Source organism: Saccopteryx leptura, chromosome 12 (genome assembly GCF_036850995.1).
Source record: "Saccopteryx leptura isolate mSacLep1 chromosome 12, mSacLep1_pri_phased_curated, whole genome shotgun sequence".
Taxonomy (NCBI): Eukaryota; Metazoa; Chordata; class Mammalia; order Chiroptera; family Emballonuridae; genus Saccopteryx; species Saccopteryx leptura.
Window position 1 is genome coordinate 37,454,016 of NC_089514.1, and position 27,772 is coordinate 37,481,787.

The window sequence follows — 27,772 nt, forward strand, 5'->3', positions numbered from 1 at the left end:
CTGTTAGTGTCCAGGAGCCATTTCCCAGAACTTTGAGAATAGGATAAATTGTCAGTTTTCTTCACATCAAATGTAGTTTATTTGGGAGGATAAGTGAAGTGGGAGGAAATGCAGCTTCTGGAATTTCTTCGACCTAGTGTGGAAAGGTGGCTGGGAGAGGTGAAATCCGAGTGAAGCTGAGAGATGAATATAGAAGCATATGTGAATATAGAATATCCTATTATCTTAGTAATCACTTTACTGAGCTATTATTCATATACCATACACTTACCCATTTAAAGTATACAGTCCAGTGGTTGTTACTGTATTCAGAGTTGTGCAACCATCTCCATTGCCCCAGTCATTTTTAGAACATTGCATCACTCAAAAAGATACCTTGTGCGCTTTACCTGTCACCTCCCTCATCCCCTTTGTCCCCCCGTGCCCCTCCCCCCAGCCCTACGAAGTCACTAGTATTCTGTCTGTCTCTGTGGATTTATCCATTCTGAATATTTTATATAAGTGGCCATACAATTACAATACATGGACTTTAGTGTCTGGCTTTTTCCACTTACCATGTTTATAAGATTCCACCATGATATGTAGCACACATCAATACTTTGTTCCTTTTTAAGACTTTTTATATATATGTATTATATATGTGTTCCTTTTTATGGCTGAATAATCTTTTATTATATAGATGTGTTATATATTGTTCATCTCTTCATGAGGTGATGCAAATTTGTGTTGTTTTCACCGTTTGGCTATTAGAGATAATGTTGCTATAAGCATTTGTGTATATGTTCCCCATAGTAGTGGGAAATTATTCTAGGGTGCCAGAAACATGTTATTTCCTTTTTAAAAAATTAATTTGTTAAAAGTTGTACAATATTATATTAGTTTCTTGTGTACAACTTTGTGATTAGACACTGATATATCTTATGAAGTGATCACCCCATCAATCTAGTACCCATCTGCTATTATACATGGTTGTTACAATATTATTGCCTATATTTTCTATGCTGTACTTTACATTCCCATGACTATTCTGTAACTATAAGTTTGTACTTCTTAGTCCTGTTGCCTTTTTTACCCATCCCCCAACCTCTCCCTTCTGTATCAAAATGTTCTCTGCATCTGTGAGTCTGTTTCTGTTCTTATTGTTCATTTATTTTGTTTTTAGTTCCATCTATAAGTGCAATCATCTGGCATTAGTCTTTTTCTGTCTGACTTATTTCACTTAGCACAATACCCTTTAGGTCCATCCATGTTGTTGCAGATGGCTAGATTTCCTTCTTTTTTATGGCTGAGTCACAACCCATTGTACATCTGCACCACCTCTTCTTTATCTGTTCACCAATCTATGTACACTTAGGTTGCTTCCATATCTTGGCTATTATACATAAGACACTTCTTTTCAATTTAGTGTTTTGAGTTTCTTTGGATAAGTACCCAGAAGTGGAGTTAGTTTGGATCTGAAACATTGTTAGTTTGCCATCATTTAGATGCTGCTTGACCTTTTAGAATGCAAAAATTGTGTATTTACATTTAAGGAATAGATAAAAAAATTTAGAAAACTGATTTTAGTTTAAATTATAGAGCTGGAAAATTTAAACTGGTTTGATTCTCAGGAATTATTAAATTTCCTCCCTCATACACATCACTAGCTAAGACTGTGGTGCTCACACTCTTATCATTTTATTTTGTCTAAGGCAATGGTTCTCAAAGTGTGCGCCAGGGCACACTGGTGTGCCCTAAAAGATTTCCAGGTGCGCCCTATGGTATTCCAGAGAAATATTTGCCTGTTGGGGACCAAAAAACCAATAGGGTTTTTGGAATTTAGATTTTTGGGGGACAGAGGTGTGGGGAATTGGCTGTAAGCTGACAGTCTACCACCCAACCCCCCACCTCACTTGCCTGATTAGGTTGCAAAAGGCTGTTAAGCTGTGGTGCTGGATTGTTCACACTACCCCCCATGTTCCCCGGAAAGACTGGAGGCAAGTTTCTTCTATCCTTTGTTTGGTGTAAAGTTAAGATGATATGTATGGTGGGGGTTTTCTGCACTTGGTAAAATTCTTGGGTTGCCTTGGATCAGAGACCATTGATTTGCTAATGGCCTCACTTTGCCGTATAAATAAAGCAAGATGCGGTTTTTGGGCACGATTTGTTCTTGCCAGCAGCAATTACAGGGTCCTCCTGACTCATATTTTCTTAATTCTGCACAGTTCCCACTTGGGACTTGGAATTACTAGCTGCGCTGGTTCGCAGCATGTGCCCATATATAAAAATAAATATAGTTACTCTATTATACCATTTCACTATGGAAATACTGCTCTTTTTGTTAACACATCATTATATTTATTATTAAAACATCATTATATAATTTTTAGATAAATATACCCAAATAAAATGGATAGAGTTCTCAAAAAGAAGTGTGATATTGAAGAATCCAATTCTGGAAGTGAGCAAAAGTTAAGTGTAAATAAAATAGGACTTGAAGGATGCTGGGAAGAATTTAATTTATAGCATTTTCCATCACTTAACACTGAACAATACAATTGGATTAGAAACCCATTCATGGAAGCTTCAAGTGATTTTGGTTTAACATTAACAGAAGAAAAAGAATTGGCAGCTATATCCACTGATTGTGGATTGATGATTAAACATAAGGAATTGTCTCTTGAAGCCTTTTGGATTTCTTTAAAAGAAGAATGTGTGGCAATATCTAAGAAAGCTTTGAATTTTTAACTACAATTTTCAACATCCTATTTATGTGAATTAGTATTTTCTACCCTCAACACAATTAAGAGTAAAAAGAGAGGAATTCTTCAATGTATTGATGAGGAAATGAGAGTTTGCCTTTCAAATATATGCCCAAACATTGAAGAAATCGCTAGGACACAGCAGGCTCATGTTTCTCATAAACACAAGAATAAAAAACTTAACTATTTGTGCCGGGACCAGCCAAATTTACTAAATCTTACTAAGAATGTATCTATATATATAAAAAGATAACATTTAAAAAAATTTTTAATCCCTTTTTTACAAATTCTAAAAAGCATAACTCAAAAAATGTAACATAAAAATATTTTTTAATGTCAGAATAAATTTAATTTTGTCATATTTATTTTATTTAATTACCATAAAAGCATGCTTGGACTTTATATTTTTTCTTTAATATTTGACTTCATTATTATAACATATTTCTCAGAAATTTGTATATAGTGCGCCTACAATTATTTGTAGGATTTTAAATGCGCCCCGACTTCAGAAAGTTTTAACCACTGGTCCAAGGGGTAGGACCTTCTCCTGTGGGCACCGCAGGGCTCCATGGGAGTGATGCGGAAGGAGCAGGGAGGGGCAGAAACAGGAAATAAACAGATAGCTGAGTGTGTTGGGGAGGGAATTGGACAAAGAAGAGGGAGTGATGCCTTTGTCTTGAAAGAGTCAGGGAAAACTTAATGCCACAGATGTTGTCCTTTTCAAATTTGACTTTTCAAAAACTGAATTAGAACCTAGATTGTTTTTGTCACTATATAAAATAATTCAAACTATTACTCACTGATTTTTTTGTGTGTTACCATCATAATCACTATTTTTAAGCACTTACCATATTTCCCCATTGTAAGACACACCTTTTTTTGAAAAATATAGAGTCTAAGAACAGTACGTCTTATACAGTGGTTGTAGATTTTTTTACTTGCATTTCCCGCTTTTTTGCGCTTGTTTTTGTGCTCATTGTTGAAGACAGTGATTTGTCATCAGACACAGATGGGGACAAGATAATGGATGGGAGTTTTGACAGTGATGAGGAATTGTTTGAATTTTATGATGAATAAAACTTGAGTTCAATAACTTTATGTAATACATTTTTTTTTTTTTTTTTCCTGAAGCTGGAAACGGGGAGAGACAGTCAGACAGACTCCCGCATGCGCCCGACCGGGATCCACCCGGCACGCCCACCATGGGGCGACGCTCTGCCCACCATGGGGCGATGCTCTGCCCACCAGGGGGCGATGCTCTGCCCATCCTGGGCGTCGCCATATTGCGACCAGAGCCACTCTAGCGCCTGGGGCAGAGGCCACAGAGCCATCCCCAGCGCCCGGGCCATCTTTGCTCCAATGGAGCCTTGGCTGCGGGAGGGGAAGAGAGAGACAGAGAGGAAAGTGCGGCGGAGGGGTGGAGAAGCAAATGGGCGCTTCTCCTATGTGCCCTGGCCGGGAATCGAACCCGGGTCCTCCGCACGCTAGGCCGACGCTCTACCGCTGAGCCAACCGGCCAGGGCTATGTAATACATTTTTTAAAAAAAATTTCTGTCCCTAAAATTAAGGTGCGTCTTATACATGGGAGCATCTTATACATGGGGAAATACAATAATAGATTTTTTTTCTTAATACCATTCCTTCCCCTTTTTTATTAGGGAAACAAGATTAAATAAATAACATTTACATAACAAACTACCAAACCCTGTCAGTTGCACAGAATTTTTAAAATATTCTATGAGCTTCTAATAGTGACACCTTTTTTTCTGAGCTTTTATATTTATATTTGGACTAGTATTTTTCTTCTTTTATCCAACTACTGTGCATAAAACTTGGATATTAATGGAATGGAATATGTGGGAAGATGAAATTCTTAATGTTAAAACCATGTCTTTTACTAGAGTTTAAAATATCAGTCCTAATGTTACAGTTAATACAATTTATTGCATAAGTTTTCTCAGAATATTTTTACTACAAAAATGGCATTTTAAATTCTAAGTTAGTGATTTAAGTTAAATACTAAGTGTTCTATTTATAAGTGTTATTAGAATTGATTATTTCATTATATTAATAGCTATAGAATTTGGAATCAACTCTAAAGTTGATTAATTCATTTCTGAGACATAGTAAATGGTGCTTATTAACAAGATTTTCTCTATAAGTCTTCTGACTTCAATATGACAATTATTCACATCATTACAGTGAAAAAATTTGAATGTGAATAACCACAAATAATTCTTTTCATAAATCATAAAACTATAAATCTTAGTCTTTATTTATTTTGCAATAATTCTTACTTTTCTTTCAGGATTACTACTATATAATATAATAATGGAATGTTGTGATTGATGCATTTTTAAATATTCTGATATCCACTGAATTTATATCAAGGTTAAAACTTATTTTTATGTAGATATTAAAGATCTAATAAACTGAATTAAAAACTTCTTTGTCACTTCATATACACCCCACTTACTGCTCTTATAGAGTGTTCGATTGAGCTGATTGCTTTGGGATAAATATTCCATCATGGAAACGCTCTTTGACATTTGGGCATTTAACTAAGTTGGCTGTCTTGGGCCCTAGTTCTATGGTGAGAAGGTCTATTTGTTCATAAGGATGGAAATTTTGAATAAGTCTTAGAAAAAGGGCTGCTTCCAAAGATGAAACAGTACTTTTAAGAATATGGTTATTTATAGTAAGAGCAAAAATAAAGCCTTTCACACAGAGCCATGTGTTAATTATTTGGCTACGGTTGGTTCCTCCAGGGTCGGATCACGGGCGGGCGTCTGTGGAGTTGGACCATGGTGCGCTGGGGGCATCACTTGGTGGGCAGTCAGAATTTTTATTGGAAGGTTTAGCCTGATCCAGTCGTCTCAGGCCAGAGACAGCAGAGCCATAGCTCGATGAAGATGATCTGCTGGGAAAGGGGGGCCCAGGTTCTTACAGAAGAGTATGAATGACGCATTTCTGCAGATGCAGACATGTTCAAGGTGAGAAGAGAAATGAGCTATATACAGTAATCTCAACAGCTTAATTTGCTTCCCTAATTATATGTATTTCTAAATGGGAAAGTAAAAAAATGTAAACTTAGATTTTGATGTTTTAGGGATGATTCTTAGAAGGCTAAAAAAAAAATCATAAAATACATAATTATGGTTTGTGCAAGCATGTTTTTCCAAAACATTTTGTCTAGGCAATTTTTCAAATGATGAGCAGACACCACAGAGACACATTAGCCTCCCCAGGAAGCACCGCCCCCTCCTGCTTTGCTGGCTGGCAGCTCCAGACCTTGTGGGGCAGGACCAGACCTCTCCCCAGCAGTCCCAGTAGGATGTGCCACCAGGACCTCTGCCCAGCAGTCCCAGTAGGATGTGCCACCAAGACCTCTCCCCGGCAGTCCCAGTAGGATGTGCCACCAAGACCTCTCCCCAGCAGTCCCAGTAGGATGTGCCACCAAGACCTCTCCCCGGCAGTCCCAGTAGGATGTGCCACCAAGACCTCTCCCCAGCAGTCCCAGTAGGATGAGCCACCAAGACCTCTCCCCAGCAGTCCCAGTAGGATGTGCCACCAAGACCTCTCCCCAGCCGACCCAGTAGGATGTGCCACCAAGTCCTCTCCCCAGCAGTCCCAGTAGGATGAGCCACCAAGACCTCTCCCCAGCAGTCCCAGTAGGATGTGCCACCAAGACCTCTCCCCAGCCGACCCAGTAGGATGAGCCACCAAGACCTCTCCCTAGCAGTCCCAGTAGGATGTGCCACTAAGACCTCTCCCTAGCAGTCCCAGTAGGATGAGCCACCAAGACCTCTCCCCAGCCGTCCCAGTAGGATGAGCCACCAAGTCCTCTCCCCAGCAGTCCCCGTAGGATGTGCCACCAAGACCTCTCCCCAGCAGTCCCAGTAGGATGTGCCACCAAGCCAAGCACTCCTCTTACCTCTCCTCCTCTGCCTGGAGGGGGTACTCCACCCCTCTCTGAAGGCGGAGCCCAGGTCTGTCCAGCTGGAACTGATTTTCAGATATGGTGTGGAAGGTTATATAGCCTCCCCCAATCGTCAATTTTATGGTCTCCATTTATTGAGCATAGTTCATTCTTTGTGTGGTGTTTGGCCATGTTGGGGGATTTGTGCTGGCTTATCAACAACATGGATCTCATCAGAAATGAAATAGTTTTGGGTTGGGGTTGGTTTTGAGAATTGAAAAGCCTGAAATCGTGCCCATTCAACATTCCTTTTTATATGTTAACCTTTTATTCATAGTAGGGTGTTTCTTTTTCTTGAAGTATTATTTTCCATTTATCTGCATGCTTAGTCCTGTGCCCAAACTATGCTGTTTTATTTATTTTATTTTAGGCATATAGCACATTGGCATGAAACCTAGCATGTCTAGTCTGACCTTTTTAGGTCATTGTTCTCAAATTTCTTTGAATTCTTTTCATCTGTTTAAATGCTTTGCTTTTAAGGTCTGACTAAAGTTCCCCCAACCCCAAATGAATGTTGGCACAGACTATCTAGAACTTTTTTCTTGAAATGTAAATTTGGCCATTGCTAGCAAAGTATCAATAGTTACTTTTGGGTACCATAAAACTGATCGAAGGGATGTGCTTCATGAAATAACCAGCCAACTGTAACTCTGTTACAGGGTTTATATGCTTGACTTATAAACAGCACCTTCTTGAATTACACTCAGAAATAGAATGGACTCAATTCACCAGTGCAATTGATGTTTTACTGTATATGCAAACAGATACACAGATCAGCTGTTTAATACATCAGTTAAGTATCTGCCACCTCCCGGTGAGCTTATAATATGATTTGAAGATTGCAAAAGCATGTGAAGCTGAGAGAGAAACCTTCCCAGTTCCCGCGCTCTCGCTTCTCGTTACTGATTTCTGTGCGTCATGCTCCCCACCCCCACCCCCCCCACCCCCGACAGTCAGGTTGCTTACAATAAAATGCCATTTTCCTTTCTTTTTTTTTTTAATTTTTTAATTTATTCATTTTTTTTTTAGAGAGGAGAGAGAGAGAGAGAGAGAGAGAGAGAGAGAGAGAAGGGGGGGAGGAGCTGGAAGCATCAACTCCCATATGTGCCTTGACCAGGCAAGCCCAGGGTTTCTAACCCGCGACCTCAGCATTTCCAGGTTGACGCTTTATCCACTGCGCCACCACAGGTCAGAAAATGCCATTTTCAATAAGAGTTAAAACAATGAGTCCGGGAAGGTAGGAGAGAACTAGGGGAGTAGAGGATGGAAGGAGAGGCTGCATGTCAAAAAGTTTTGGCTGGGCAAAGGTCCTGTGAGGTGGAGTTAGCCAACTTTATAGCTCATCAGGAAGGCAAACTGGCGTACCAGTCTTAGAACAATCTTCGTGTTTACTCATTCAGTTAAGCAGGAAATACTGTGGAGCGGTATATGCAAACAGACTGTATACGTTTGCATATGCAGTAAACATATGCCTGGCACTGTCTTAGGCACTGGAAATACAGTAGCAGGCAAATTTCTGTCCTCATGGAGCTTACTTACAATTTGGTGAAGAAGCACAATAAACAAAATATACACTCTGTGTGGCCTATGAACTAGTAATTAAGGAGAAAAAGAAATAAAGCATGAACGGGAGGTAGGAAGTGTTTTGGGAAAGCTTACTTTTTTTGGAGTGGTCCTTGAGAAATTGACTTTGGAAATGTGGCCGGAAGGTCACGAGGGGCAGTAGGGATGTTGGGGAGAGAGGGCCTTGCACAGGGGGCAGCCTGTGCAAAGGCCCTGCTGTGCTTGGAGGAGGTAGTGAAGGAGAAGGGGTGGGGCACCGAGTGAGGGGAGAATGACAGGAGGTGGCACCTGCAGCTCCAGCACCGTCCCAGATCTTTCAAGGTTCTTCCTGTGAGAAAGAGCAGGACTGCAAATAAACCCGAAGAAGTCAGCCTTGCCACAGTTTCTAATTTTACTCAGTTGTCTCAGGTCTTTTTTATGTGCTCAGAGCGCCCAACACCTTGAGGAATGATATATCCCAGTACGAGTTTACAGTTTCTTTTCTGTTTACTTTGACATAGGCTATTTTGAAATTTTAGCAGATATTTTAGGATGTACTTCTAAATTTGCTACCTCACTTTTTATTTTGGAAGCAAATAAGAAAAGACCTGTCTGGATCCATTTGGCATTACGAATACTTAGACAAATGACTGCTAAGAGAACACTGCGCTAAAAGCTGTGATCCCTGTGGTTTGTAATTGTTTAAACAGTCAGAGTTGCAAATAGTGATCCCTGAAATATAATTTCCTGTCATTCACCTACATGCTCATTTCCTGTTAAATTTATGGGTTCCTATAAAACTTACTGTGAAACTTGGGATGCTTGTAACAGTCCATTTCAGACTAATTTTATACTTTTTCCAGACAAAGGTATCTTAAAATTATGCCACCGAAGCCCTGTAGTCATTTTCACACTGTCTTATTGTGTTCTTGGCTGTTTTGTTATCTGCTTATTTAAAGAGAATAGAGTGATATTTATGAAATCATGGGTTCAGTTCTGGTCCAGAAATCTAGCCGGGTAGTCGTTTTACTGAAGTTTCTTCTCTGTATTTTCTAAAGGGGAAAACACCAACTCACTTTGCATTTTCGAGGTGATGGGGAAGAATACAGAATCTATTTTCTTAGAGGCTGTTCTTTCCTTTTGTGAATTGGAAAAGGAAGTCTACCATCTGCACCCTGGTGCATGTATAATCAGGCCTGTTTTCTCTGAAATTGATGATTGGTGCCTTAAGACGACTTGATTTTTCCATCTTGGTGACATTTGTGAATTTTATCTCTTTGTTTATGGAAAGGGGAGATGGGGACAAGTGTTATGAATGTCAGGTCTCTGTGGCTGATGGATTAGTGCCTCAGTCCAGGGCATGTCGCTTCTTGAGGCTGTCAACAGAACGGGGTAGGTGCCCAACCACGCCAGCTGTGCGGCTGGTGAGCAGCTGGACCAGGCAGAGTCAACAGTTGGGCCAGAAAGGCTGTGACTCAGCAATGGGTGTAAACATTTGTTTAGTTTGAATGATTAGGAGCAGAGCGTCTGGTCCCTGATTATTAACTGATTATGAAAGTGAAGTGGAGGGAGGCTGCAGTCTTTGTTGGAGAACAGCGCTGTTAGGAATATATGATATAGGGGCTTGAAGGGAAGCCGCTTACATTCAGAATAGCACATGAAGCCGTGCCATTGGAGGACAAGCACTCGGTGAGTTCTCCAAAGCTGAGCAGAGGGCCCAGCAGAGGTGAGAGAGTGGAAGTGGTTGCTTGGCACCCGTGGCCAGTGCTTGGGGCAAAAGCAAGGTATTGTTAGCTGGGATCCTCAGTCACATCAATTGGTACACAAGCAAATAAATGTGACCCAAAGCTTTAGAGGAAGAGAGTAATAGCAAGAACCAAGGGAACAAAGCCCACCCGTATGATTATTTGTTTTTATTTATGTCTTCTCACCAGAGTGTGGATTCCCTGAAGGTGGTCACGCTTATTCATTTTATGTCACCACCATTTACTGAAATGAACTGAAGGATGGGGCAAATTTCTCTTTTTAATGTCATTTTTAAACTTTTCTGTTTGCTAAGAAACCCAAAGTGTGTAACATCGCTTTTCTTCCTTTGAAACCTATGGGGTTAAATGAAGAAGGGCTACACAGAACCGCAGGGCAGGGCCATCCTCATGGACGTGCAGGAGTATTATCGGTTCACCGCTCACTTGTTCACTCATTCATTCATTCCGACATGCACCACCGAATACACGCCAGCAGCTGGGAACTCAAAACTCAGTATGATCAGTGGCTTAAGAATGAGCTCACAGACCTTTCTTTCTTCCTTCCTTTCCTTCCCTCCCCCTCCCCCTCCCCCTCCCTTCCTTCCTTCCTTCCTTCCTTCCTTCCTTCCTTCCTTCCTTTATTTTGGTGACAGAGACAGAGAGAGGGACAGATAGGGACAGACAGACAGGAAGGGAGAGAGATGAGAAGCATCAATTTTTCTTTGTGGCACCTTGTTCATTGATTGCTTTCTCATATGTGCCTTGACTGGGGGGGCTACAGCAGATGGAGTGACCCCTTGCTCAAGCCAGCGACATTGGGCTCAAGCTGATGAGCCTTGCTCAAACCAGATGAGCCCGTGCTCAAGCTGGTTACCTCGGGGTTTTGAACCTGGGTCCTCCGTGTCCCAGTCCGACACTCTATCCACTGTGCTACCGCCTGGTCAGGCCAGACTTCTATATTTGAAATAAAAAGAGCAAGAGAATAATTGTCCACCTAAATCGTTTCCAAAGGATTTGTATTAGGAAGAGTTGCAGAGAGACTTGGGAACAGTTCTTAAGAAACAGAGCTCAGAGATAATATTGTGTGATCAGCTTAGAATATATTAGCTGATAGCAACTTTAATTAACAAAATGAATTCAGTTACATATTCAGATATAACATTCTAAAGCTTGTTATGTGAGATAGTTTTTTCTGATAATTTACCCCAAGTAATTCTATTTATGTTTTCTACTAATACTAATGATTTACTAGGGTAGGTAATATATTGTCTCTTTAAAAGCCTCTACTGGAAATTATCACAAACTGAATAAATATATATATATTTTGTCAAATAGTTTATTCCTTCCAAGGACCTCTGGAAACACCAGTCCCCAAGACCTTTTATTTTAAAGGGGAGGCAGAGGTAACATTGCAAAGAATGGAGAAAGACCCAGCTGGAATAGGTTCTTAATTTCTTAAAATCCTCTGCACATCGTGAATGTGCAAGAAAGCTGTTAGTGACCCCAGTAGATTGATTGAATGAGGGAAATCACTTTCTTGTTTAACCAATCCACTTTTGTTGGCATAGTGCAGCCATATTATGTGATTTTCTGTATAAATCATTGAATCTCTGATTTATAAGAATGAATATTTTAAGACCTATTAAATTTTTTAAAATTTATTTTAGAGAGGGTAGGGGAAGAGAGAGAGAGAGAGAAAGGGGGGAGGAGCGGAAGCATCAAGTCCCATATGTGCCTTGACCAGGCAAGCCTGGAGTTTCGAACCGGTAACCTCAGCGTTCCAGGTCAAAGCTTTATCCACTCCGCCACCACTGGTCAGGCCAAGAATACATTTTTAAAATGATCTTTTGCTCTATAGATTCATAGTCACCACAAGCTATTGAAGAGACACCTCAGAATGTTCTGGATGGATGTCTCCAACTCATAAATGTGCTGTGGAGCTCAGAGGCCTTTGTCTACAATATCTTACTCTTAGAGCTTTAGACATGATTAAAAATGATTCTGTGTAGTCGGCTATGAGGGGTTCATAGCATTAGTATCTCCTTTGTGTGTGCATAAGTTTTATTTATACATACTTAGTTTACAGATATTTGTTCACATTTATTTGTACATATTTTACATATATATTTTGTATAAGTATACTTGTATATATACATATTTTGGGTATATATACTACATAAAACTATATATACATGTATGTGATCATTTGAGGACTAAATAAGAAAATGTCATCCTCTGTAGCTTCTGAATTTATGTTGTGAAATAGTAACTCACCCAATGACATTAGAAGGACATTAAAAAGTACAGTTTTTTTGTTATCTTAGATTGTCAAATATTATTTAATATAATTAAATTTATATATGATATTACGTGAATGGAAGAGCATTCGTTCTTCCATTGATTACGGAAAATATACAATGAATAATAAATTTAAAATCACAGTGTAGAAGAAGCCAGATGAGACTCTGGGGTCAGACAGAATGAGTTTCTATTTGTCTTGTTCTCAAACACACTGTTATATATTGGAAATCTATTGGGCAAATTAATCAAACTCCCTTTGTTGGCTTTTCATAACAGGACAGTGCATTAAGTTGCATGTCTTGTCACCACAGATTGGATGTGCATAATATATAGAGATTCAGATCAGAGGCTGCAGTGTTGGGCACTTTTGTTCCTTTCAGTCCTTTAGGGTGGAGAAGAGATGGGTGTGATAAAAGTTAGCGCCAGGTACCCTGGCATTTATCATTATGTTATTGGTGTGTGTGTGTGTGTGTTTATAAGTACCCCACCCCCCAGTGAGAAGTAGGGGTGGAGGGAGGCAGGCAGACAGACTCTCGCATGCATCCAACAGGGATCCACCTGGCATGCCCACCAGGGGGTGATGTTCGGCCCATCTGGGGTGTTGCTCCGCTGCAATCAGAGCCATTCTAGCACCTGAGGTGGAGGCCATGGAGCCATCCTCAGTGCCCAAGCCAATTTTGCTCCAATGGAGCCTTGGCTGCAGGAGGGGAAAAGAGAGATAGAGAGAAAGGAGAGCGGGAAGGGTGGAGAAGCAAATGGGTGCTTCTCCTGTGTGCCCTGGCAGGGAATTGAACCCAGGACTTCTACACACTGGGCTGACCTCTACCGCTGAGCCAACTGGCCAGGGCTGGTACATATTTCTAATGGAGACACAATTACTATTACAAATTGGACAACTAAGTAACTTATTTTTAATGGTTTAAAACTTTGTGCAACAAAACAGATTTCAGCCATGCATGGAGTATAATTTAGAATATGACTGTGTACACATTTAACACATTTTCCCTAAAACTCTGTTGGATAATTTAAGGTTCTTTTATGGATTCTACAGAGTCAAATTCCTGCGTTTGGGAGGAGTGTATGTTTTTGAAAGTCTGGATGCTTGGCTTTATTTTGTAAGAGAGTATCAAAGTCAGAGTTTTTATTCCTTCTCTATTGTGTTCTTGTTACTCTTTTTTGATTTGTATGATTTTTTTTTAAAGGAAATACTTTAAGAGTTGACTACTTGAGACATGAAGTTTAAACTATTGTTGATTATCTAGCAGTAGACATTTCTGCTCTCTCATATCGCTGGTCCATAAGAAAACAGGGAGGCTCTTAAATTGAGCTTGCTTGCCAGTAAACTTGATCAAATGTCACTTTAATCCCTATGCACTTCTGGCAAACTAAGAGCTATTCTTGAATAGCTTAGTTCACTTGTTTGAGACAAATATTTTCATTACATACTTAGCTGAGGGGACTCCATTTGTATATCTACCAGACACTTTCATAGCGATCTTCACTTAATAGACTTGTGGGATTACCAGGTATGTACTCGCCATTTGTTCTGCGAACATGCGGACTGGCAATGCTCAGCTACTCTCTAGGATACCCATGCACTGCTGCTCTCATTGGAGAACTGCATATTTTTGTTAATTGTACTTGTATTTCTAATAATGTAATATAATTAACAATAAATGCAAAATATAAGTGCATAAGAAAGAATGGTTGTTTCTATGAAAAGAAAGTTAAATGCATTGGAGAGATACAGGCACATTCTAAACATTTTGTTGTTGACTTGGGTATAGAAGAGACATCTTTAAAGATCAAACAAATTTTGTCCCTGGCCAGTTGGCTCAGCGATAGAGCATTGGCCCAGTGTCTAGAAGTCCCAGGTTCGATTCCTGGTCAGGGCACACAGGAGAAGCGACCATTTTGCTTCTCCACCCCTCTCCTTTCTCTCTCTCTCTTACCCTCCTGCAGCCATGGCTTGAAAGGTTCAAGCAAGTTGGCCCTTGGTGCTGAGGATGGCTCCATGGCCTTGCCTCTGGTGCTGAATAGCTTGGTTGCCGAGCAGTGGCCCCAGATAGGCAGAGCATCACCGTGTAGGGGGCTTGCCGGGTAGATCCTGGTCGGGATGAATGTGGCATTTTGTTTGTCTGCCTCCCTGCCTCTCAGTTAAAAAAAAAAAGATTGTAGAAATTTGGAAAACGAGCCCATGTGTCTTTAAATCTTCCTCTTACTAAGCTCAGTACTGGGATTTGTAGATGATGCTTTGTGGTTAATATGGGAGGAAAAGACCGAATTTCTGGATCATCTTCAAAGAAAAATTCTTCACTATATTTCAAGATATTTGAGTGAATGTCCTTTTATAGGAATTAAGTTGAATAAAATGTTTAAGGCATAGATTGGTCAATGATTTTGGTCAATCACTACTTTAAAAAATTTTTTTTAGATATTTTTTATTTATTCATTTTTATTAGAGAAACAGAGAGGAGAGAGAGAGATAGATGAAAGAGATAGAACAGGGGGAGGAGCAGGAAGTATCAACTTTCATATGCACCTTGACCAGGCAAGCCTGGGGTTTTGAACTGGAGATCTCAGCATTCCAGGCCGACACCTTATCCACTGTGCTACCAAAGGTCAGGCAGTCAATCACTACTTTAAGTAACATTTTGCTTTGTACATTTAGTAGTGACCTCTACTAGTGGTAGATTATTACTGTATATTCTACATTCATTTCCCTTTATCTGTTTGTGCACTGAGACTATATTGGAACCTTATTCATTTTTAATTTTTAATAGTCCAGTTACAGTCCCAAATATTAAAGTTCACACATTTTCACTCTCTAGTAAGACAATTCTTAGAAAACAGTAATAACCTAAAAAAATCTTTAGGGTTAATGTATAAATGTGTAAAAAAGATTTTTCTTTTCTGCTACATTTTAAAACTTTTTATTTGGAAATAACCTAAACTTACATAAAAGTTCTAAGGATAGTACAAAGAACATTAAAATATCTTCTATCATTTGCTTTATTTTTTTGTCTTTCTATCACCTACGTAATGTTATACACACATATGTAATCTATACATAGATATACACACAGTCTGTCTTGCTCATATATATATACACACACAATCTTTTTCTGAACGATTTGAGAGTAAGTTGCATATATGATAATATATATATTTACCACTAATAAGGTTTTTTACATTCCCCCAGTGTAGTAATTAAGTACAGTGTATTTGGCATTGATATAATACTTTAATCCAAAAATTTTCAACCGGTGTGCTGCAAGAATTTTTAAAACATGCATTATCTGACTATTAGTCAGGAGCACTGCCCTCTTTTCTCTTAGATTGTCAAATCAAAAAGTGACAAGAGCCAACACAACAACAGCTGTTCATGTGAATGAATCAAAATTATACCTTATTTTTTTTGCTGGATCAGAGAAATACACTTTTTGGTATGCTGCAGAATTTTAGTAATTAGTTTATGTGTGCATGAGTTGGAAAAGATTGAAAATAGCTGGTCTAATTTATGATGTTCTCCAGTTCTGTCAGTTGACCAGTGATATCGTGATGTGGCATTTTTCTCCCTCCAGTGGAAAACCAAACCTGGGTCACACATTGTGTTTAGTTGTCGTGTCTGTCTTTAGTTTCCTTTAATCGGAAATAATTCTTCAGACTTCCAAATTTTATGACATCAACATTTTTAAATACAGGATTTCTTTTTTATTTTATTTTTTATTTTTCTGAAGCTGGAAACGGGGAGTGACAGTCAGACAGACTCCCGCATGCGCCTGACCGGGATCCACCCGGTACGCCCACCAGGGGCGACACTCTGCCCACCAGGGGGCGATGCTCTGCCCCTCCGGGGTGTTGCTCTGCCGCGACCAGAGCCACTCTAGCACCTGGGGCAGAGGCTAAGGAGCCATCCCCAGCGCCCGGGCCATCTTTGCTCCAATGGAGCCTTGGCTGCGGGAGGGGAAGAGAGAGACAGAGAGGAAGGAGGGGGTGGGGGTGGAGAAGCAAATGGGCACTTCTCCTATGTGCCCTGGCCGGGAATCGAACCCGGGTCCCCCGCACGCCAGGCCGACGCTCTACCGCTGAGCCAACCGGCCAGGATTTCTTTTTTAATGGAATGTCCCTCACATGCATTCATGTGATGTTTAGATTCAGGTTATGTGTTTCCTGCCAGAACATTTCATAACTGACGTTGTGTCCTTGGGGTCTCACATCTGGAGGCACATGATAGCCATCTGCTCCTAGTTTTCATGTTACACTTGATCATCCAGTCAGGGTATTAGCTGATTTCCGTATACTATTTTTTCCCATCCTCCTAAAAGGCAATATGTAGGAAGACATTTTATTTCTTTTTTTTTTTTGGTGTGTGTTTCTTTTATTTCTTGACACATACATAAATGGATTAAAAGAACCTGACGCCAGCCAAACATGGAAAACAGGTTTCATGAGTGTGGATTTCCTATAAGGTAGAAGAAGTGTGCTGTACACTTACATGCCCATGTGTCTGACCCAAGCTCAGGGGCTGGAAAAAGAAACTGAATAGTCCCAAGTGAATCTGGGAAACTAGAGCAGTGATGAAACCTAAGATTTCCAGAAAGAGTTTTAAGTGAAGATAGTCCTACCTGGAAAGTGCTTTTCTGTGGGTTTATCAGCATGAGTCCAAAGCTCACAAAGCACCTCCAAAAATTGGGTTCGCCAAGTGTTACAGTTGGCAGTCCAATAGACTGGCTACATGGGCCATGCAAATAACAATAAAAAATCAAGGGCTAGACACTGAGACATGCCCTTGTGTCCCACAACCGGAAGAATTAGTAGTTGAACTTTAAGTAGTTTTCCGCTTCTTGGCAGATGGCCGTTCAAATACATATTGTACCCCAGCTGCCTTTTGTTTAAAGAACTTTGTGTCTGGGCACTCTCTTGACCCCATACTGAGTCAGAGGAGGTGGCGTCCTGATCCACAAGGTGGGTGTACTTGGTACGACCAGAGCACCCAAAATTCTTGACCTGCATGACTTTGGGAAGAATGGTTTTGTTGAAATGATCCTCCAGGGTAGGTGCGCTGAAATCTCTCTTGTATGCTTCTTCATCCTCATCCATGAAGAAGGCACCCCGGTGATAATACTTCTGTAAGAACTTGTATTTGCCCTTAACAGCTTTGTTGGTAATAACTGTGCCATTCCCCGAAGCTCAGCTCGCCTCTCTTCCTCGGTTAGGTTTCACATACGTTCGATCTCTGCCTTCTCCTCAAGCGCTTCTCTATCTTCCCTGCTCCTCTCGATTCTCTTTAGCTCCGGAACTTCCCGTGCCTCATAGTCCTGCTCATCATGTCCATCATCGGCATTCAGCGCACCGAGTGCAGCAGGGACCGCTGTTTCCCTCCAGCTCTGTCTTGGTCTCCTCTTCTACAATCCTGAGTGTGTTCTTGCGCCTCTCCTCAGCCATGTGTTTTGCCTCCTGGTCCGGCTCCTCCTCTTTCAATGCTTCAGCCTCACGTTCTTGACCTGTTACTCGATCCCTCTTTCGAATGCAGACTGGCTTGAGATGAGGCCCCATCTCATCTTCACTGTCCATGTACTCTTCGTACTCGGACTCTGATTCTGACTCTTCCCACCGCCCTTCACCTTCCACTTCCAGGAAGACATTTCATTTCCATGAAGATATTTTGCTCCTAGATTTAGCATCTATTAGTCATGCTTTGTGATAGTTCAAAATGGTGATTTTTCCCCTTCCACCTTGACCCATGGAAGCAAGAGCCCTCCCCTTTTCCTCTTTTATTTCTTTACCCATTTATGATTGGCTTGAATTCATAAATTCCCTTTCCCCTCCAATGGTTTATAATCCATTCCTGTTTATTGATTGATTGATTGATTGATTTAAATGTATTGTGTTTACATAGATTCAAGTGTCCCGCTGAATGCACCCCCACCCCCGTGTTCCTCTCAACATCCCCCTTGTCCCTCCCCCCAATGCCCTCCCCCTTTCCCTCCAGGATTTGCTTTTCTGCTCTCTATAATGCTGTCATTCCAGTTCTTAAAATTATTTTGGTGCTCAAGTTGTCTGAATCAGCAATGGGACCCTTTTCAAGTTTGCTCCTTTGTCTTTGTGATATGCCAAACCATTGCAATTTTACAGTTTGTTACTTTATGGTGTAGTAGATGGTAAGGCTTATCTTATGATTTCTTTTTTATTTTTGTGGCAGAGACAGACAGAGTCACAGAGAGGGACAGATAGGGACAGACAGGAAGGGAGAGAGATGAGAAGCATCAATTCTTTGTTACGGCTCCTTAGTTGTTCATTGATTTCTCATATGTGCCTTGACCGGGGGGCTACAGCAGACCGAGTGACCCCTTGTTCGAGCCAGCAACGTTGGGCTCAAGCTGGTGAGCTTTGCTCAAACCAGATGAGCCTGCACTCAAGCTGGTGACCTTGGGGTCTCGAACCTGGGTCCTTTACATCCCAGTCCGATGCTCTATCCACTGCGCCACTGCCTGGTCAGGCTTATCTTATGACTTCTGCTCCAGCCTTTCCCTCAAGGAGTCCTGACGCCTTTGAGTGGGGATTGGTGTTAGAAATTAAACTCTGAGTAGGTATGTTCACAACTTTGGCCCTGTTAGGCCCTTTGAACAGACAGAGCATGTTCATACAAACTCACATACATATATATATATATATGTGTATGCATGCATACATGTTCACACATATACAATACATGTTTTAGAAATTGTGAGTCCACACAAAGTCTCAATTCTGATCCTTCTCCATAAAATATCCTCCATTTAATCTATTATTTTCCCCTCTTTCCTAGTTCAGTTCTGAGTATTTCTGCTGTTCTCTTTTTCTTTTTCCATTATAAATCCATTAATTTTTGTTTCTGTTTTTTCTGTTTTATTGCATTATTCTTCCATCTATATGTTTGGAGATAAATTTCATTATATGTGATAACTAGAGAGCTAATGTTTCATCAAAAATGCCATGAACATCTTTTAAAGCCAATAAAAATTAACTTTCAATATATATGTGGGCCTATATGTCAGTGATGATGTTACATTCGTCCTACTTGTTCTGTATTAGTACCACTCTGAATCATTGAAGCATGAGAATATGTTTTCATATATTTGGTCTTCCAGTAAATGTTAGAAAAGTATTTTTGAAATTGAAAGTGTTTCCTTTTGAGATTTTGATGCATATGGCATTGAGTTTTTTAAATTTTATTTTATTTAGACACTTAATTTTAATGGGGTGACATTAATCAATTAGAGTACATAGATTCAGAGAAATCATGTCCAGATCATTTTGACATTTGATTATGTTGTATACCCTTTACCCAAAGTCAAATTGTCCTCCGTAACCTTTTATTTGATCTTCTTTATGCCCCTCCCCTCCCCCACTCCCTCCCTTCCCTCCCTTTCCCCCCTTCCCCATAACCACCACACTCTTATCCATGTCCATGAGTTTCAATTTTTTGTCCCACCTATGTATGGAATCATACAGTTCTTAGTTTTTTCTGATTTACTTATTTCACTCAGTATAATGTTATCAAGGTCCCAGCAATCCCTCTACTGGGTATATATCTCGAAAACTCAAAAACACTGGTATGTAAAGACACATGCAGCCCCATGTTCATTGCAGCATTGTTCACAGTGGCCAAGACGTGGAAACAACCAAAAAGCCCTTCAATAGATGGTTGGATAAAGAAGATGTGGTACATATATACTATGGATACTACCCAGCCATAAGAAATGATGACATAAGATCATTTACAGCATTGAGTTTTAAAATAAAATTTGGAAGAATTGTTGTCTTTAGAATATTGAAGTTTTTTGTTCAAAAACATGTTATGTCTCTAATTTGTTTTCTTCACTGTTCCTTATTTTTGTTTTTTAGTTTTCCTGATATAGCTACTGTGGAATGCTTATTAATATTTTCTGATATTTTATTTTTCCTTTCTTGATATTTTGATTATACTTTTTATTTAACTATATTTTCTGGGTTTTTTTTTTTAACATTGGTGCATAAGAAAGCTGTTTTAGCCTGCATATTAATTTTAATAAACAGAATAGCATACTGTATGTCTTTGGGCAAGTTACTTGCTCTCATCTTTAAAAGACAAAATAGTTGTAACTTTCTCATAGGGATTGTTTAATTTAAATAAGACGATATTTTTAAGGGAATTGCTACATAGTTCATAACAAATGTCAATTGCTGTTATTATGATTTTTAGTTTTTGACAGGTTTCTCCACTGCATTTTCTTATTGTTTCCAGTGGTTTTTTATTTTCTAGTTGATTTTTGATTATTTCCAAATATGTAGTCATTTACCTCTAAATAAATATTGCCCTTTCTCTTTCCAATTAGGCAAGATTTCAAAGTGCCTTTCTGTAAAGCAGTTTAATTCAGGGAAAAGATGCCATTACCATTCTCAGCTGCCTTTGACTTACTGGTCAGAATGTCAGCCACTCCTAATGAATGAATTTGGGAAATTAACTTGTGAAAAATTAATTATATAATATGGTTTTGTTTATTTCTTGTGAAGACATGGTCTGTTTGAAAGATGTGTTGTCCACAATGGCCTTGTTAAAAACTGAAGTCAACATTATCTTATTTAAAGAGAAGAACTCTGTTTTGTTCCTTAGTGTATCCCATCTCCCTGCATAAGTACTGGTAAATATTGTCAACTAAATGGATTGACCAAAAATTGTTATATGGAGTGCACAAGATAATACTAAAGTTTTTGTTATTATTTTCTAAAAGTAGATGTGGGGAATATAATAAATGGAAATTGCTACTAGTGGCCATCGATCTTGAGATAGAGATTTGTTGAGCGAGTCAGTGGAATATTATTGTCTCCAATTAAAATCTTCCATGTGTTAAACATTCTGTCATGCTTAAAGTGTATTTTAAGTGAATGATGCAGTTCCATTATATTGCATGCACAAGAGAAAATGAAAAACTCTAAGCAAATACCAAATTGTTTCTGAACTAAAGACCAGGGAGGAGGAAAGACTCAAAAACCATTTGTCACGGCCACCTCTGATAAGTGAATGTATGATCTAATCATGAGAGATTTTTTTTTTAATGACGCAGCTGTGACTTATACAATTTAGAAATGTTAACTTGTAACTAGATCAAGCCGTCCACATCAAGGCAGAAGGGGATTATTTATTCAAAAAGGAATTTCACTATTTCTTAATCCATTGTCTGGGTGGGCTGCAAACCCCATGTAAACATGAGAAGCAGGAAGATTTAAGGGAAAGTTAGAGTAGTGAAATGTGTTCTTGTCTTTTTCTTTGAATGTTAGGTTCTTGGGGTGTCTTGATAACAAGGCAGTATTTTTTACTTGTCCTACGTTGGGTGATATTTCTACCCAACCTCAAAGAAGAATTTAGGCAGTTATTTAAAACTGTCTAAAGGTTAAATAGCATTTAACCTTTAAAACATAATTAACTATTTTCCAAAGGAATTAAAAAATATTTTTAATTTATTGGTTTGAGAGAGAGAGAGAGAGGAAGGGGGCTAAAGAGAGAGAGAGAGAGAGAGAGAGAGAGAGAGAGAGAGAGAAAAGAAGAGAAAGAAAGACAAAGAAAGAAACATGGATTTGTTTTTCCACTTATTTCTGCATTCATTGCTGTGACTCTTGTATGTGCCCTGACCCGCAACCTTGGCTTATTAGGATGATGGTCTAACCCATGGAGCTACTCGGCCATGGCTTCCAAAGGAATTTGAAAAGAAAGAGAAATGTATTATTAGTCATAATAAGGTAGATTGAATTTAAAAAGCAATTTCTGAGATACTCTGATGAGAATTGTGAAATGCTGGTACCTCCCACTGATGATCTGAAACAGGGAGAGCTGCGGGGCCGAAAGCAGTGACTGCCAGAGGACAGAAAAGACAGCCAGTAAATGCCTGATTTACGTCACCGGCTTTGACACCTGAGAAATGTGATTTAGAATTATGATTTTTTTTTCTCAATGTCACGTAAATCAATACTAACGCTATTAGAATGACAAAGTATAAGGTTTAAAAGCTCAGGAAAGTATTAGGAAGGAAGTTCAAGAAATCCAGGCTGGATTGTGGTCATCACAGAGCAGTCAGCATGGACATGCCCCGCACTTTCCTAGGGACCTTTCCTTATATCGAAAATGAGCTGAAGAAAATGATTGCTTTACAGATCGCTGTGGATGTCCAGTATCTGCTTTGGGGGTCAAGACCAGTGAATACAGACTTCTGATGGAAGTTGGCAATGACACCTAAGAAAATAAATAAGAAATGGAAATATAGGCCCTGGCTGGTTGGCTCAGCTGTAGAGCGTCAGCCTGGTGTGTGGAAGTCCCGGGTTGGATTCCTGGTCAGGGCACACAGGAGAAACACCCATCTGCATCTCCACCCTTCCCCTTCTCCTTTCTCTCTATCTCTCTCTTCCCCTCCTGCAGCCAAGGCTTCACTGGAGCAAAAAGTTGGCCTGGGTGCTGAGGATGGCTCCATGGCCCCTGCCTCAGGCGCTAGAATGGCTCTGGTTGAAATAGAGCAACAGCCCAAATGGGCCGAGCATTGCCCCCTGGTGGGCGTGCCGGGTGGATCCCACTCGGGTGCACGCAGGAGTCTGTCTGCCGCCCTGCTTCTCACTTCAGGAAAAATTTTTTTTTTAAATATATGGAAATATAAATTGAAATAGCATGCAATTTTATAATCATATTAAAAAACCCAGCAACCTGAAGACTATCTATTTTTCCTTAGATCATAATTAGCTTCCCCTATATGTCAGTACTATGAACTACTTAATTAAAAATCTAGGCCCTGGCCAGGTAGCTCAGTTGGTAGGGTGTCGTCCTGATAAGCCAAGGTTCCGGGTTTGATCCCTGGTTAGGGCACATACAGGAATCAACCAATGAATGCATAAGTAATTGGAACAACAAATCAATATTTCTCTCTCTCTTCCCACCTTCCCCATTCTCCCCCTTCCTCTCTCTCTAAAATAATCAATTAATAAATATAAAATTAAAAAATATGTTTGATATTTTGTATTATTGCCCTGGGCAGATGGGTCAGTGGATAGAGTGTCATTCTGGAACTGAGGTTGCAAGTGTGACCTAAAGTCAGGGCACCTATGAGAAGGAACCAGTGAGTGCCCAGTTAAATGGAACAATGAGTTGATACTTCTCTCTCTTTCCTCCTTCTCTCTCTCCCTGTTCCTCCCTTTCACCACCACTTTCCCCCTTCCCTCTTTCTCTTTCAGAAGTCAATGGAAAATTATATTATTAAAAATTTTGTTTCATTGTTTACATAGCAAGTGTAAATAACATAATTGTGCATGTTAAAACACCAAGTCAATAATTGATAGTCAATGACAGGAATATCTAGTAACAAAAACATATGGTTAACAGCAGGGGTCCCCAAACTACGCATGCGGCCCCCTGAGGCCATTTATCCGGCCCCCACCGCACTTCCGGAAGGGGCACCTCTTTCATTGGTGGTCAGTGAGAGGAGCATAGTTCCCATTGAAATACTGGTCAGGTTGTTGATTTAAATTTGCTTGTTCTTTATTTAAAATATTGTATTTGTTCCCGTTCTGTTTTTTTTTACTTTAAAATAAGATATGTGCAGTGTGCATAGGGATTTGTTCATAGTTTTCTTTATAGTCCGGCCCTCCAATAGACTGAGGGACAGTGAACTGGCCCCCTGTGTAAAAAGTTTGGGGACCCCTGGTTAACAGGTTATTGCAATAAACTAGAAAACACAGTACAGTGTAAGTAAACACACTATTTTGAAAATGTGTTATAATAAAAACTGTCAGCATGGTGACCCAGTGGGTCAGTTTCCCCAGACAGGGGTTTCCTGAGATCGCCGGTGTTAAAGTCAACATTGATGCCATCAGGGCTGATTTCAGAGAGTTTCAAATAGCGTTCATGTGCAGAAACAATGCCTACAATGTGATTTCGTCACACCACCAACTCATATGCCATAATGACTTTGCATATGAGTCATGCAAAGTCACTCTTTCCTGCCCTCTCTCTCTTCCTTCATCCCTGTGTCCTTTCCTCCATCACACCCACCAGAATGACTTTGCTCTTAAGAGTGTACTAGACATGGTGTTCAGAGTTGCAGCCATAAATAAGACAGAACTGTCTCCTGCCCTCTCATGCATGTTTACGTTTGTGGGGCTTGAATTGTGCTCAGTGCCCCCAGTTTTCAGACAAGTTCAGCATGCAGTTAAAATCCAGTGCTGCTATGCATATTGGAGTCATTTATGTAATTATCTTGATGTTCAGGAGAAGCAAATATGACTAACTGGTTGAAAATGTAGACGAGACTATGGCATTCTTAAAGGGACTTGTGGCTACTTTTAGGAGCCATAAAAGATGATGGTGCTGGTTTTAACAACTAATTTAACCTCAGATTTATGGCTTTAAAACTTTGTGTGGGTACAGATTAAACACTGCCTTTATTTTTACTGCCTTGGGATCATTTGTCGTTTAGTGTATGGACTGAAGGGAAGTTTAGGGAGGCAGGGTGTGGGTAGAGAATCCCTTTAAATTGTTGAGCAAGAATGACAGAGAATGGAAGGAAAGGATTAAAGTAGGAGGGCATGCAGGAATGAAAATAAATGTGTAAGTGAGCTATGATCTGCAACTCCTCAGTCTCTTTTGAGTTAGAGAAACACTGAAGGCATTTTCCCAATTCAGATCTTCCCATCCTGGCCTCCCAGGGGAGCAGTTAACACAGAGTAGTGTAGTTGCTGCCTGGAAGTCTTCCTTGGGGAAGACTAGCAAATTATGGTTGTTGGGGACAGACTGCTTTTGTGTATTCTGTGTTCACAAAGTGAATTTTCAGAACTAAAGGAATTTTTACCTCAAGGTGATATCTGAAAACCTATGGAATTTGCTCCAATGACTGAAGATATGAAATATATCTTGCCTGTATCTGGGTCTTTCCCTAGGTAGGGTCTAGGCACTTCATCATTGCTGAATGGGTGAAGCTCCTAATGAATTGCAGTTTACCTGGAAATCATTCTTTGATGATTCGGTAAGAAGGAAAACTTTTGGTCTTTTTTTGAGAACATTTTTATAGCATTTTAGAATTTGTGATTGATATGAGACTTATGCAGTCTAACTGCTTTATTGATGCTTAATCTTACATTTTTAGTTTTCATTTAAAATTTATAAAGTTAATGTACTTTTTTATAGTCCATAGGAAACTGCATTAAAAGAATCTGATTATTTGTTCTGAGAATAATCTTAATTTTTAATGAAGTTATGTACCGCCAAAATTGAGGGTCTGCATCTTCAGACTTTAAACCCCATAAGGCACATCTCACCCTCTGTTTAGTGCTCTGCAAGGCATGCAAGGTGGATTTACTTGGTGTTTGCTGTCTTAGAAGAAGCAGATAGTGTAACACTTGAGTATGTGGCTGGAGCCAACCGCCTGGCTCTAGGTAGAGTATGTTCCAGTTGAATTCTAGCTCCGCTAGGATTCCTATTAAGTGGCTTATTTTTCAGTGTTCTGGTTTCCCCATCTGTCGACTGGGAATAACAATAGTACCTATCTTCCCCAAAGGATTGTTGTACAGATGAAATATGGCAATTCATGTAAAGATACTTGGAACTACCTGCTGTTATTATCTATATTATTATTAACTTCTTTTGTTATGTCTGGGTAATTTTATTTAGACAGTGTTTATGGAATGAATTGAACAAAATACTACAACTTAATTTATTTTATCTTAGAAGGAAATTCTTTTAGAAATACTAAATACTTCATTTATAACTATTCAATCTGATAGTGTGATTTCTCCTACATTGAGCCAGATGGCGTTCTCTAACTGCAGAATGAAGAATCTTTTAGCCTGTGTCATGTTTGTAGTGATCATATACATCACTTTACCACGGAATTAAAAAATTAATATATGGCAAGTTTATCTCATGGTAATCATGTTTGCATCTAGGTATTTTTAGGAGCTTAAGAAATGCATTAAAGTCAGTACTTGTAAAGGCTTGTTTTGACAAAGATTACTTTAGAAAATAAGAAAATCAAAACCAGAATAAGCCTGCAAGTTTAATTATAAATGTGACTATGATTCTCTCAGTGCTTGACTTAGATTTAAGTCCCCAGTGTACTGTGTATTGTGACTTTTAAAGTTTTATGTTTATTCATGGTAACAGTTACTTGAAAATATATTTTTTTAAACTCTAAATGTCGTTGCTAGTGGGCCACATGCAAAATTTGGTGATTTGCACATAGAAATTACTTAGTTTACAAGTATTTATTGAACATCTAGTATATGCTTATCTCAGTCCTGAACCATGAGATTACAACAGGAACAAAATAGACAGGAGTCCCTGCCGTCGTGGGACTCCTGGGAAGGGAGGCAGGTAACAAACACATAGGTAGACTTTGTCTGCTGGTGGAAAGTACTCTGGGAAAGTAAAGCAAGGGAGGAGGCAGGAAAGTTTGTAATTTTAAACAATATGGACAGAGATGATGTCACAGAAATGTGACTTTTGAGCATAGACTCGAGATCCACCAGGGAGTGAGTTACATGGCTGTATGGGGGGAGTGTATTTTAGGTGGGCGAACAAAGGATGTGAGTGGAACAGAGTCAACAAAGGGGAGAGGACTAGGATTGAGTCAGAAGCATAAGCAACATTTTATAGAGCCTGGTAGACTGCTGTAGACTTGATGTTCGCCTAATGAAATGGGAAACCATTGGACATTTTTGAGCAGAATAAGGTGATTTGGCTTCCATTTTAAAAGAATTGCTTCATCAGCTATTCTGAGACAAGACAGTAGGGAGCAGCAGGAGACCAGTGGATGGTGGATCAGATCACCATCCCACTGGGGTGGGTGCTTGGGAAATATCTACACGCGGGTGGAGTCCTGATTGACTCTGAAGGTAGTCAACAGGATTGGCTAACAGCTCGGATATCAGATTAGAGTCATCAAGTCTTTGGGTCTGAATAAGTTAAACGATGGAATTACCATGAACTGACTTGTGGGAAAACTGCTGGAGGAGTCTGTTTCGGATTGTTGTGGACAGGAGGTCAGCAGTTTTGTTTCAGATGTGTTGAGTTTGAGGAGAAAGGTGCAGGTTTTTATACATAATTCCATAGCAATGTGTGTTATAATTAAAGGTATGACAAATAAAGGAAAATTAGATTTGGTGTGCTCTAATTTGAGAAACATGTACATTTTAAATTTAGAATTGTTTTAAGATATACTTGTTTACAAATACAGGGTGGAGCAAAAGTAGGTTTACAGTTGTGAGTATGCGAAAACAGATTTTATTCTTGTATTATATATTTTTTGGTTTTGGGTTTTTTTAATTAGTATTATTACTTACTGATTATTGTATTATTTTCCATACAAACAACTGTGAACCTACTTTTGCCCCATCCTGTATGTAGGAACTTATGTTTCTATGTTTCTGGAAGGCTTCCTTATGTCATCGTCCCATCTAACATTCTC

At 39.6% G+C, this 27,772-nt stretch overlaps 1 protein-coding gene and 1 pseudogene across 1 annotated transcript in view; one reads left to right on the top strand and one right to left on the bottom strand.

The window, feature by feature from the left end:
* CDK14 (cyclin dependent kinase 14) overlaps window positions 1-27,772 on the top strand; it is a 621,136-nt gene that overhangs the window by 68,937 nt on the left and 524,427 nt on the right. The gene's annotated exons all lie outside the window — the stretch shown is intronic.
* On the bottom strand, window positions 17,137-17,957 carry LOC136384157 (microfibrillar-associated protein 1 pseudogene; annotated as a pseudogene).